Source organism: Diadema antillarum, unplaced genomic scaffold (assembly GCF_040938485.1).
Source record: "Diadema antillarum isolate AM-2024a unplaced genomic scaffold, OU_Dant_1.0 seq00000893_RagTag, whole genome shotgun sequence".
NCBI classification, from domain to species: domain Eukaryota; kingdom Metazoa; phylum Echinodermata; class Echinoidea; order Diadematoida; family Diadematidae; genus Diadema; species Diadema antillarum.
This window is the reverse complement of record NW_027271756.1, coordinates 619,241-634,208: the sequence shown is the minus strand read 5'-3', so window position 1 is coordinate 634,208 and position 14,968 is coordinate 619,241.

The following is a 14,968-nucleotide window of genomic DNA, read 5'->3' as shown; positions in this document are numbered from 1 at the left end:
TTAGTTGTTTAAACTGCATTCTAATTTTTGTGCACTTGCCTGCAAGATTTAAACGACGTCAACCATTTACAGTAACCGTTCCAGCAACTTGCTGTATTTCTTTCCTTTTTTTTAAATGTATGTTTAAAGGACTCTTCGGTAGGTTCATTCTCTGTGCTCGACCATATTGGTTACAGAAAAATCATAATAGCTGTATTCATCCAACGTTGTGAGAACACACCAAACATTTCTTGGTGAACGTAGTGCAGGCATGCAGCACTCACAACACTAACGGTCAATAGTTGTGACATTTTGTCTTCTTCCGAACACTTTTATCGACGAAACATTGACATACAGCCGTGTTCTTCGTCAATCTTGCAGATTTGTGAGATTTTTTTTTTCAAAATAATCTATGTCATCAATATTTTTAGAGACAAGAATTATGCAAGGGGGAAAAGATTTCGTTTGCGATCGTACACGTTTTACAAAATGGCGACGGTACAATTGTTACGTTGTCATTCAACATAACAGTCTCAAAGCTTGCTGCAGCGTCATACGCGCGCCAACGCAATTTGTATGAGTAATCGGGCACATTCGTCTTTTACTCATACAATTGCACATTTGATGCTAGATCAACAGACGTAAATTCCTGATCCGAGAGTCTGTTGAAGGGTAGATATAGAGAAATCCTCGATGCTAAAATTGAAAATCTAACAGCGCAAGTTTACATCGTGTTCGAGTGAAATATGATACGTTTGATAAGTCACAAACTGACCACTACATAGTTGTAATTGAATTTTTGACAGAAAATACTTCATATTTACCCATATTTCTGCTTGCCCGTCCCATAACTGCTCCCTTCGGCGGCTTCTCGAACGAAGATTTACTTCGAGTGAACTGTAAATCATAAAGATTTTTCAACTAAAACACGCAAAACCAAGAATACTTTCGTTTGGGCGGTTGCAAAGATCAGTTTAGGACGATAAAAGAAGAGCAAAACTTGCTTTCGCACTCAAGCCCGTTAACCCCGCTAGCCTAGATTCAAGAGGTAAGGACAAAGATCGGACATCGGGCTGGTCTCTCATTTGCATGTAACATAGACCAGTTACGTAACATAACGGTCCGGCTGTGAAAGCTGCATTCTCTTCAAGACTCGTTCAATGCTGCTCACTTACGATGTCCAGACGGTCTAATTGGGATTAGGGTCACCGTGGACTTAGAACGGCGTTGACATTGATGGATAACCACATACATGGATCAATGGAAAGAAGAGAGGCTGGTCAAGCCTGCTGGACAACTCCTCTGGTTAAGTCTAGAGTACTTGTTTTTGCGGTCGTTTGCGTTGCGTAGAATACAACACTGAGTGCAAAGAGAATGAGGAGAGAAAAAAAATCGAATGACCGTCTGTAGGTATGTGATGTTTAGTTCTCATGTGAACATAACGGTTTACCGTTGGAGGGAGAATAAAGATGTTGACAAAGAAAGTCTTTGGTTTATCTAACGACGCTTAAAAAATTGCGAGTTGACACAAAAACGAGTTGTAGTCACTGAATAATAGAGTAATAAAGATGTTTAAAAACACAGTTATTGGATTACAAGATTTATTCATCAACTAAACATGTTGGGCATCGTTTATTTTGAGATTAAAAAATTAAATGCATTGCTCTCTTGAGCTGATGTAATTCAAGTTCAGATAGGATTAGCTTTTTCTTAACTAAGTCTTTGTTGTTTTGAACTTGTCCCACCTAATTTGAAAAAAAAAAAATAACGCAAGAATAGGGAATACTGAATTATGACTTAGGATAAAGCTAGATTTTCATTCCCCCCCCCCCCCCCCCCCCTGCTTGATTCGTCACCTGTTTTGATAGGTCAGTCTTTACACACCTTTCTTATTTTGGCACGCAAGTGCGTGTATTTAGTAAGTGCAATATCCACGGTGCAGATAGGCTCCATGCTCCTACGTGGTTATTATAATTTTGTTAACAACTATACGGCTCTGACATCACAATGGTCATTAAGGGGGTTGTGCACTCTTGATCGTTCAGACATGTTTTGAATTCTGTGTCAGGAAATGTTCTAACGCTGTTGACCGACATTAGAAAGCTCTGGTCTATAGAGTTTCAAAGATAAAACATTGAATTGACTTTATATAGTTACTAATTTTAAATATCTTCACAGTGCCAAAGATAAGGAATTGACACTAAAACATTTGAAGTTTTTACTAATTGGATATGAGTCTAATTCTTGCTACATCGACACAACGATGACCTCTGGGGAAAAAAAGTTTAAAGAGTCAAATCGAACTTTTCGCCTCAGGATGGTCACTCAAATCCCCCCGAAGTCCTTTGACACGACATGGGACGACGCTTTCGCCAACTGACCATTCGGGCCCGCCTTGATCTCTGACCTGTTTATGCAGATTTGAACAATCTGCATGGCTGCGTTGCCGATTGGCGGAGTTGATTCCTTTGCTCAAACATCGACTCCAACTTTGTACCGTTTTACCCCCATGCACTCTTTTCGGACGGTAACTGGTTGAATGCGTTTGGATATTGGGCACATCGACTCTTCTGTTTTCTTCAATTTTCTCGTCTGGAAGTTCCTGATGTCCTTTACCGTATTAAAAAAAAAACATTTGGATTTTTGTACTCATAAATTCTTCTCCTCACAGTAAAACACCTACTGCCGCGGCTATGGTCTTGCTACTCTCAATACACCAGACTTTTGGGCGCCAGGATGATTGTCAGCGAACAAATACTAGCTTTCATTTTCAATCATTATGATTATTCTTTAAGACAAGAAAATATTACGCGACTTTGTATGTGTGCGCTGAAATATTGAAGAATATCATAATTGAAACATAAAAGAGATCCAAAGACATATCCCCACATAATGATAGGGCTAAGTACTTAAGCAGAGATCGCGAAATGCCGAGGACCATACATTCACTGTGTTCAGTAAGTAAATATTGATGTCAAGTAAAATGTTTCTTGATTTAACGTCTTTTTTTTTCAGCTGCAAAGGGGCAATGTCTGTCATTGTTTTTACCATCATATCAAATTTGGCCAGTTTCTTTTCCAAACCCATAAGGGGACTACTCATCTTTGAAAGGTATGCCGGTATCTTGGAATATTCTGTAAGCGATGGGAGAATGACGTCATTCCGGAAAGGAAAGATCACCCAACCACTCGACATACCGCACGCATGGCATCATGCTAAAAACTACATTTTCTTGAGTGATTTGCTGCAAAATAATTTCTTGGAGTTTGCCACATAGTTGTCTAGGAGTGGGGGGGGGGGGGAATAAAATCATGAACATTCTCACAACAACAACAAAAAAGGAAACACACCAAAAACAAAATGGTGTCAGATGCCAAAGAGGCATTTGGATGTGTTAACCTTGTTGGCCTGTCAGTTTTGTCGTTTTTATGTGCTTAATTTCTTTGTCACATCAATTTTGCAACGGTTAGTCATATTCTTACCGTCTCATATAGTACAGGACAAAAACAAAGTTGGATTTCCATTGCCGATCCTGACTGTTCCGTCGGGCATTTACCTGCATGCTATTTGTATTGGTTTTACTGTACCCATTGCTCTAAGTAAAACGCTGTATTTACTGAAGTAGGATATTACTAGTATTTTAACTCTCACTCCCTCGCACAAATACACACACACACACACACACACACACACACACACGCACGCACACACAAACAAACACACACACACACACAATCCCTCTCTTTCTCTCTCTCTCTCCATCCCCCCCCCCTCTCTCTCTCTCTCTTTGTTGTATCGATCCTGACAAGTCTTGTAAGTCATAAACGAAGATAGAAAGTACTTTCACCAGTGGAAACCGGAAATGATGCTTCCGATTTCCTTTATGCAATTGTAAACAATCTTCTTGATCTTTTGCTTTTTATTTCGTTGTTGTTTTGCTTGTTTTGTTTTTGTCTTTGTTTTTGTTTTTATTTTTAGGAAGCGTAATGTTAATTTGTTATTTTCATTACGTTCATGTATTCGTAGTAATGGATGGTGGCGACCACCGAAGACGTAAGCTTTGCCTGTCCAGTCTAGATGGGAGAATTCCCTCTTTCATTTTCGTTTTGGGGAGGCACAGTTCCCTGAAACTATGTACCTGAACGAAATTAAAAAGAACTGTTATGCTATTAAGTTCATGATGTATGATTCTTCTCATGTTTATGACGTAAATATTCTGGCTGCCATGATTCATTCAGTATGGTATTTGCAAACAACAACAACAACAAAACAAAAAGGCACTGGTTGTGATTGGGCAATCTAAAAATCATCCCCAAGGTAGGATAAACATAGAAATACAAAGATTGTATTCCGTGTCTTAGTTCAACTGATTCGATATCGATAAACCACTGCTCATTTCTGTTTTTTAACCCTTTCTGTGCCAGGGAATTCAGACAGTGTGTACAAAGCTGTGATGAATTCTGTGTCAATCGCGCTTCAACGCACACAAACGGTTAAACGCTGCATTCTGACCTTTGTAAATGTAATATTCGGAGAGATTTTGGCTCTAAAATTCTCATTTTTCACCATTCCAAAATAAAGTCTAATGGTGGTTGATGTCTTTGACCCCCGCCCCTCACTGCTCACGTCGGAGAAGACAGGTTAATGACGTTTATCTGAAGAGGGTCGTTTGGCCGTACCCGGAAATCGATGTAATTCTAAGTGAGCCGTAGTGACCCCTAGCCCCGTTGAAGACGAATTGAGCTTGTTTGGTCACACTCGTGACATGCGGTTAATGGGTTAATTCATGGCACCCTCGTGTACTTTTACGCTCTCTGTACTATACACTCAAAATCCACATAATGTTATTTTTGCAGATAGTCGTCACAATTGTTGTCCATTCGGGATCAGGATCATAAAATGATTAGGCGTATCCCTTTGTTTCTTATCAATAGTGAGGTATAAACTTGTCAAGAAAAAAAAACAACTGCTTTTGTAATTCATTCCAGTTTGTGCACCCAAGGAAACCTTATTTTCTATGTCCTCGGAGCTTATAATACAGGACACATAATATGCACAAATTAATATCTATGTTTGACGACTATAATAGGTGTGTTAATAGAGCTGACAGTTTTACGTTATAAGTTTGAACTAATATTGTACCACTTTTTGGCGATTATAGGAGCTTGATTTCATAAACTTCATCATGATTATACCTACCATATTTCTGTACATATTTTGGGGTTAAATTTAGCCGATACTAATTTTCGATTCTTTTTGTACAAAGGTTTCCAATGCATAACCCCCTAAAAATGACTTTTAGCTCGATTCACTTTTTTTTTGTTCGATGTCTACATTTTCTCGAAGAAAAAATTATCACAAAATATGATATCTACAACATGGGAATGGTATATTTCTTTACAGTTTGTTAATTGACACATAGATTGTGCCATATATGATGGATACCAGGAAAGTATGCATGGATGACATCATCTCACACATAGATTCAGGTAAGAATCATTCACCTGTAAGAATGTCTACGTAAGAGGTTTTGAAAACATTCGTATTACTGACAAATATGACACAGTATGGATTATCATGATTCCTGAAGAAATACGCCTACTAGACCTGGTTGCCTGCAGAAGATCTTCCCTTCTCTCCTTTCCCCCTCTCATCTCCTTACTCCAACTATAGGAAGAGACCGCAAGAGACACACACACACACACAGAAACACTTTGATAAGTCTTTCGAAGTCCGGTCTTGTAAATCACGTGACCCGATAAATCCCGAGCAATATTCATTTAGCCTTTAAAAAGCTCATCATAGAAATCTTCAGTTCATTCCTGTGAAACAATGCCATTTTGTTCATAAACTTTGTACCCCCTTAGATTTAAAAACCCATTTTAGGAGAGAATTTCACGGTCTACGAGAAGTATAAAGGGAACGAAGTTGTAAGAGATGGCCATGACAATATTCAATGTCTGATGCACTCGTGGTAACAAATACGTTTAGAGGTGGAATAGCACCTGAATTCTACGCACTCGTTTGTGAACGAATGCCCCGTTACGTCGCTACCATGCCCCTTCGCGCAATATCATCATCTCGTTGACTTCGCACAGGTATACATATACAGCATATTTTTTCTCTCCCCTCATCACCACATGTCGCCATTGTTTTGGCCTGTGTTTCGAGGCTCCGCCGTGTCTCGACAAAGACAACACATTTCTGTCCGACTGCGCCATAAATCACTCTGCCCTGTCAGAGTTAGCAAGAATAACTGACTGAGTGAATCTTTTACACTGCTAAAGGAACAAAGGGGGTCATGCTCAGTTTTGAACTTCACAGAATGACAGGACAGTAGTGAGTGGTAAAATCAGACAAGGGGATGAATACAGTTGCATGTTGAGTGAAAGACGGCGCATCCGTCGTAAGAACAAAGTCGCCAGTATGCGCCCGACAATGGGCCATACATCTTCGTACGCGTTTTTTCGTCGCTCAGCTTGTGCAGGCTATGCTCCGCTACCAAGGCCGGATTAGTTTGGGCGGGAAGAAGAGAAGCGAAAGATTAGATACTTGTTTTTTTTTCATTCACAAGGAATATATTGGTGATTAATTATACCCATACAATATTGTGCTCCATATATCATAAATTACACTTCTGTTGCCCTGTTTGATGTAAATGTAGATATTTATAGTATAAGCGTGTGACACACCCGGGATCCAACGTACATATGTCGTGTATTTTTTCTTTTTGTCGCGTTTTTGTTTGTTTTCCTTATATGGTAAACATCTCATCTCATTTCAAATCTAAGTATATATGCACGTATTGGGATAAGACTTTTGCTTCCAGAGCTGGTTGGAGGATTTTATCCCAAACTTTGAAGGTAAATACCCACGAACCATCATTTCCATTACTAAATAATTATTTCATTGTGTGGGTTTGTTTTGCACATTGTTTGTTTCTTTGCTAGCCTTTTTTTGAAGAAAGGTTGTCGGTATGACCTTTTACATCTGCTGACATTGCACATTTTGCAAAATCTAAATCTTGAACTTGAAAAACTGTTGATTAAGTAAAAGTATGTGAAACTTTGAATGTCATTAACTGTCTTAGTTTAAGTCCAATTTCGATAAAATCCTGAACCACTTTCTTCGTTTGCTTTTACTCTCATCTTTTGAAACTTAAAGTAAGATAATGAGGAAGTAAAACGACGTGGGAAATCACTGGATTTGATCATGAAATCATCGCGTATGTTTGGCACACTGCCGGGCCTCTTGCAACCACTAGGCTAACTTTGTGTTTCGGCATTCTCATGAGTCGGAATGCGTTAACACTGGCCAAGACCAAGGCGCCATCACGCAGGTCAAGTTCAGTTCACGCATGTCAAGAAACTGGGAAATTGCATCTAGAAATTCAAGCGCAGGTGTTTTCGCGATTGTTGGAACAGTAGGAGGGAGGGGGCATAGGAAACAAGCCAATCTCCTCCAACAATCTCACGTGAGTGCGTATACACTCCCAAAGATGCGCATGCAAAGTGTGAAACAGACGCAGCGCATGCCGGGATACAATTTCATGGAAAGAAAACAACAACAACAACAACAACAACAACAACAACAACAACAACAACAACAACAACAACAACATCAAAAACAACAACAACAACAAAATCCCGAACAGGCGTGGTCCGAGCAGTGCCAACTAAGGGACGGAACTTCCAGCTAAAGTCAGGTCCCCAGTAAGAACGTGAATGTTTTTCCCCCTTCTGCTCCAATGACAAATACGAAGTGATCAGGGACCGCTGATTATGAAATCTCGAAAATAATATGAACCAGTGTGAACGGTCACATTGATAGAACGAAGGGAATCATCCCAGTCGTATTAAAGTCATAGCTGTCTGAATGCACTGGTACCTCCATGACATATGACACATTTACAAAGGCGAATGGAAAGGAAACTTTTTTTACCACGTGAAACAGACATTGATTGCGAAAGAAAACAAAATATTTTGAAAAGAATATAAGAAAGGCAGAGAAAACAAGGGCGAAAATGCGAAAATATGCATAAAACATTGCATGCGAAAGAAAATGAAGACAGTGCAGTAACCTAAAGGTCGTCCTGGCGTACGAGGTGAAAGCTTACTGCTACCAGTACATGTTTAATCACGTCACGAGTTCGGCACCTAAGAATCATGCAGCTCACGAGTCATACAGCCCCATGAGTCACACAGCCCACGAGTTATACAGCCCATGAGTTTGACACGCAGCAAATAAGGCCCATGAGACAGACACTAAGCAAACAAGGCCCATGAGACCGACATATTAAGCCCAGCTGTACTGTAGAGCCCTAATATCGAACTCGTGGGTCGTTTTTACCGAGTGTCAAACTCGTGGGCTTTTTTTTTTTTTTTGCTTAGTGTCGAACTCGTGGGGTTTGTTTGCCTATAGTGTCCGAATCATGGGCCTTATTTGCCTAGTGTCGAGCTCATGGGCTGTATAACCCGTGGGGGACCCATGGGCTGTATGACTCATGGACCTTTATTCAATGTCGAACTTGTGGGCCGTATGACTCGTGAGTGTGGGTCTCGTATAGGATGACACCGTTTAATCTGCCTCTGCATAAGCAAAATAAGTAAATCACATTCTGTCAAAATCAATGTCTACGAGAAGTGATTTAACATACAATGGCAATGGTGGACGACTGGCCCTGTTCATGTTTTGCTCAATCTGCTGATACATTCCAGTCAACAGCGTCCTGCAATGCAAACACACCACGGGGCAGTCTCACAGGCTCGCCTCGTCAGGGACAACTGAGGAATTTTCGTACAACCAAGTCCAATTCGATGTCCATTTCCCCGTTATCCATTCAGGGTACAACCCTGTATTATAAAAGTACTCCCCTATATTATAAAATGAAAATACGCCCCTATATAAAATGAAAATACTCCCCTGTATAATACGAAAATACGCCCCTCCCGCCCTCTCACATTATAGTCAAGGTCTTTCGTATTAGTCAGGTCGACAATGCATTGTAAAATACAACACACAATTCACGTTGTGAAAATTACACCCTTTTAGTACTTTGACAACAAAGGGCCATGGACTCACCAACACGTTGATTATTTTGTGTGAATGAAGGACCACTTTGCAGACCAGTGAACAACGAACTTTTTTCTATGTACTGGTTGGTCATTCTGAACGGTTGTACGTCCAACTCCTGTTAATGTTGTCTCTCACAAAATATCGCTCTGGCGCATTGTATCTCCACAACTCCTCCCCCCCCCCCCCCCCCCCCCGCTCATGCACAACCACCTCATTTTCCTTTCTTTCCCCTCCCTCCCTCTCTCCATCTCCCTCTGAACCTCTTACTCTCTCATCACTCCCCCCCTCCACCCCACGCCCCATCTCTCCTCCCCTCCCCCCCCCCTTCTCTACAGACTTCTCGAGTCCCTCAAGCGCTGCGTTTCGGCTGGCATATTTATGATTGATGCGCCCCAGTCGTTGCCTTGACACTTATTGATGCTGTCGTAGCGCAATTTGAATGGTTCGTGAAATGGCTAAAACCCCCTAAATATTACGCGTTATCCGGCCCCCCTAAAAACTCCTGAGTCATACGACGCCCGCAGAGAATATACAGGGGGAGCTGTAATAGGGGGACTGAGAGGCGGATTTCTTCTGCTTTTTTTCGTTTCTCTTTTTCGATCTTGTAAAATGGGGGGAAAAGGCGCTGACAATCAGACGCCACTTTCACTCAGGATGAAATTTTGGAGTTGATTTGTTGTCACAATAGTTTATGATTCAGTCAATGAATAAGTAAGCAAGTGATTAAATGGGTATCATTCTATTTATCCGCTTCTCTTGGGAGCGTCTAAAGCATTCCGCGACGTACGTTCTCAATTCCATTTAACATTATTACAGATAAGACGGAAGATATCACGCACAAAAGCTCACACACGCACACATACAGGAAACATACATACGCGCACATACTTTATAAGAGTTTAAATATTAGTATTATGTTGAGTCTTTCCCTTCACATTCCACGAGGTGTATCTGTGGATATCAGTGTGAATTTTGTTCTGTTTCCCCTTTTCTCCCTTTCTTCTTCTTCCCTTTTTTCCTTTTCTCACCTTTCCTTCTTCTTTCTTCATCCTCTTCTCCTTCTTCTCCTTTTTTTCTGCTTTATGCAGAAAAACAACCACAGCTCACACATATCATCTTATTTTTTGTCCCGTCTTAAGAAACAATGATTGATATAACTCAACAGATGCCTTCATGAAGGACATTTTTTTTATCGACAAACAGAATTAGTTTTCAAGCCATACATCGACTTACAGCCCTCCTTTTCCTCGACTTTTCCCCCTTCTTCTCTCATTCTCTTTTATATTTTTAAGAATTATAATCTCCTCTTCCTCCTCCTCCTTATCCTCATCCTTCATTCTCCTGCTGTTATCTATTTTTTTTTCATTATTCTAATGCGATGTATAATACTCCAGGATATACATAAAGATTTGAGCACTAACCCTTTATATCCGTTGGAACATTTTCGGATTTCTTTAGGATTGTATTGACTGTCTTTTTGTCGCTTTATGGTTTTTAGATATAAATATATATGCTTTTCCTTTCAATAGAATCAATGAAGACAAGAATTCTTTGACAAATATAAACATGTGACTCAGATCTACATTTTCCATGTGATTGTGGCTAGAATGGGATAGCAAACCTATGATTATAGTTATCCCTGTAATCGCAGCAAAGATGCGTTATACTTTTAGGATAGATTTGAACCTAAGCTTGTCAATTTTACAACGATTTACGGGTCCGAATAATCGAAAAGGGACCATGAAAAAAGAAGGTAAAATGCTTTATGAAGTTCTTGGTTAATATTCATAGGCTAGGTATAATTTGAATCTTTACGTGTTTCATCGTTTAAGGAATACTGTATGTATGTACCTATGGCGGTTTTGTTTTGTTTTGTTTTTCAATGAGAAATACGTGATGAAATTCTGCGATTCAAAGATACATCTATATAGCCGATGAGAGGTTTTACGCAGAGTTTAAAGGGATGGTACAGTTTCGGTCGAGATGGGACTTTAGGATTCCATCATTTTCTAATAATGATTTTTTTAAAGATAATGAGAAGCCTCTTATGAAATATGAAAGAGCATTTAATTCTCAGAGGAATTCACAGTTTATTTGATGAAAATTGGTTTTGAAATGACTGAGATATCCCAAACAAAGCTATCGTAGTAAAAGGTGCGATGGTACCCACCTTTCATTCAGATCGCTTTGTTCTACTTTGTTTTTGCAAAGCTCAGCCACTTTAAAACCAATTTTCAGCAAATCAACTTTGAATTTCTCTTAGAATTGTATATGCTTTTTAACATTTTTATAAAGCTGTTTCTAATATCTTGCAAAAAGTTAAAAGATGAATAAGAAAATTCTCACCTCAACAAATACTATATCTCCCCCTTAACAATGGGTGAATATCAACCGAGAGAGAGAGAGAGAGAGAGAGAGGGGGGGGAGGGAGAGAGGGATATGAAAACATTGCAAAGTTATCCCACGGTTAATTGCCATCATTATATACGTGCATAATTTCGTTTTGGAGATTCATGTTAATGCGATATTGATTGCAGAACTTGGACATGGATTAGAAAAATCACTTAAGAGATAAATATCGAACGCAAAATGCGTATTAGGTAATTCCATTCTAAACTCCTTCACACTTCTACTCGAATTTATGTATAGTTTGGTGTCAGAGCAGTTAGATGATCTCTCGTTCGAGTAAATTATTAATCGTGGAAGGGGACAGGAGGGGAAGGAAAAGCTTTCTTACGTTTCTCCATAACCTCTGCTAGAATATGTGTATTATAAGCGTATTATGCTTATTTTGGTGAATCAAGCATTATACTGCTATGAACATTATCTCCATTATACTGTTATGAGCATTATCTCCAAAATGATTCAGAAATGACATACAAATAATTTAAAGGCTGTCTTGCGTTGGGTAAGAACCAACTCTCCAAATAATGAAGACTTCACAGTGTCAGAAAGAAACAGAAAATTATGATCAATGTATGAGCAAATATAAGTTGTGCTGCATCATAAATATGGCTGTGCATCAAGTATCACGCATGTCGTTATTAGGACATCATGATACTTTTCAAAAACCTTCAGAAGAGACAACACAACACATAACGTCTCGGCCGTGTGCCCAAGGTACTATTCAGCAAAGTTCTGTGTCGTACCAAAAGTAACTTAGATTCATTATGTTTTATGTGTCTGTCTGTATCTTTCTATTTCGCCCTCTCTCTTCACGTCTGTGGTCAAGATAAACGTTGAAAATCACAAAGCCAATTGCTATGTCACGATTGTAAGCCAGTCAGAATTCAGGATCAGAAATAATTATCTGGCAGTAATGCAGTGTGCCTAATCTGTGTTACCTTTTCTCGTTTCTGTTTTGAATGTTACCTTTGATTGATGATTTTCTTTCGTCACAATGTAAAACTTCCCAACAGCCATCAGGATCTACCTTACTCAGTGATCATTGATGTATCCCACTGTTGTTGTTTTGTATCGTTGTGTGTGTGTGTGTGTGTGTGTGTGTGTCACTCTTTCTTTTTCTGAGAGTTATGCAGAATTTCATGTCATTTCTATCATATAAACATGGTAAGATTTGAGAAAAAAAATATATATTGTACTGTATGTTGGAAAAAAAAAAGATTTAGCAGCATAAACATGGTATGATTTGAAAAAAACAAACAAACGCCAAAACATATTGTACCGTATGTTGGACAAAAAGATTTAGCAGCACAAGAAAGAAGAATACAGCCGCTTTTTTTTTTTTGTTGTTTTTACACTGTAATTACATTGTCAACATGGACTTGGTATTGAATGAAACTCAAATAAAGAATATCATAAAACAAAAAAGTGTGTATTTTGTTCGTTATATCCACACCGATATGACTGTTTGTCTCTTTGTATAATATTCTCTGCTTTTGACGTAAAAGGAGACATTTTGAAGGGGATTTTCTTATTTTCTTCCTAATGTTGAGAAAAAAGGTGAGAAATAGATGAAGCCAAGAGTTGAGAAATCTGGGATGGTTGTTGTTGTTGTTTTTTCTGTCGTGAGTTCACGGCGGCAAAATGAGCGAATGGCCTACACCACTGTACATGAGAGAAGGGGACATAATGGTTGGATAGGGAAGGTGTGAGCTAAGAGAGGACAAGGGTACACCGATATAATATTGCTTGATAATGCACCGCGGGCACTATTAGCTCAGAATAGACGCAATCCCGGGCACTTAATTTTCGATATATCACTCGGATTGCCTACCGACATCTCACGGGGTCCCATTAGACCGAGTCAATTGTGTCAGATAATTTATTCATGGGGGAAATGTTTGATATTGAAGGAAATCAGAGCAGCTATATTCATTGCATTATTCCCGGGTTACGGCGTATTGCACGGTAATTTATTCAAATTTAGCAACCACACACAATATAACGGACAACACAGGAATCAATTGCATTTGATATAAGGCTAGTCAGTCATGTATTTGAAGAACATTTTCATTTTTCCCCCATTTCCTTTACGAGGAAGGGTAGATGCGGAATGGTCACAGGAAAAAAAAATGGGAGGTAATGGCTTGGGGGAAAGTGATTCCACCGTCCATTCATTTCGCGATCATAAATTTTCATCAAAATGTGCAGTATTTACCCACAATCTGGCCAACTTTTCTTCCATCTCCGTGGGACACGGTTTGTGTAGCATCAACCCAACCCGCCAAGCCCCCTAGGCCGTGACGAAGACAATCGCGCGACGCCACGCTCGCACGTGCGTATTGTTCCGTTCGTCGGCCGGCCGACACGACACGCACAATCGCGACACTTTCCTTCACTTTCCTTTAAAAAAAGGGGGTGATTTTGCTATATGAGTGTCTTGAATTACGCACTTCTGTAATTCTACTTTAGTCTGCTGTCGTCTCATGAAGCAGCAGGAATTCAAAAGAATGATACATCACAGACACTGAAAATTGTCTCATTAAAAAAAGGGGAAAAATACTCAAATAATAATACACTCACACATTCACACACGCACACATACATATTGTGTCCCTCGTCTTTCCTGCTCCATTCCGTGTCAACAAACTAGCCATTTTCCGTCAATACTATCTGATCTTAATTCTTGTAAGCGGGCATTTCAGCCAGGCTCTTAATCGTTCGTGCAAGCTAGATCGTCGCTTTTTTTGAACTTGATGAATTCTGCACTCCGCGTTAGTTATTATGCAAGTCACACGCGCGGAGCATTATGCTCGTACACTATTTTGCCATTTGATAGCTATTTAGTGCGCGTGCACTATTGTCTCTGTAATGGGTCCGCCAGAGCAACGCCTGTCCTAACGCGCCTTGAATTGGGATTTAAAAGCTTAGACACCAAAGCCATCTTTCATCCCAAGGATTGCGCTCCCTTTATTCGCCGCACTTTCCAGCATGAATTATTACGTCAAAGTGATAAATAGAACTATAATTTCTCGTTGGCATGTTCATGCGGTAGCACTGAAAAAAAAAAATGCTTGCTGCCTCTCTAATACACAATGTTACTTCAGCATTTTTGTTGTGTTCCACTTTCTTTGTTTTTTGTGGGGTTTTGTTTTTTGTATTTTTTTTTACTTAGAAAATCTATGCAGCAGTTTGACTGTTATAACACCTCTATATCAGACAGGAGGAACTGTAAACGAGAAGAAGAACTCTAATTTCTCGTTGGCATGTTTATACGGTGGCACTGAAAATGCTTGCTCTCTCGTTAATTCACGATGTTTACTCCAGCCCAACTTTCGTAGGAAGATATATGGTATAGCATCAATGATGATCATCTCCGTGGCCATAAACAAGATATCATAATCACGTGTTGTCAAGTAGAGTTCTGCAAGATAGTTTAAAATGACTTTTGATAATCTTCATTTTTCCTACCTCTCTGTGATCACAAATCACAAATCACAAGTAGATTCTC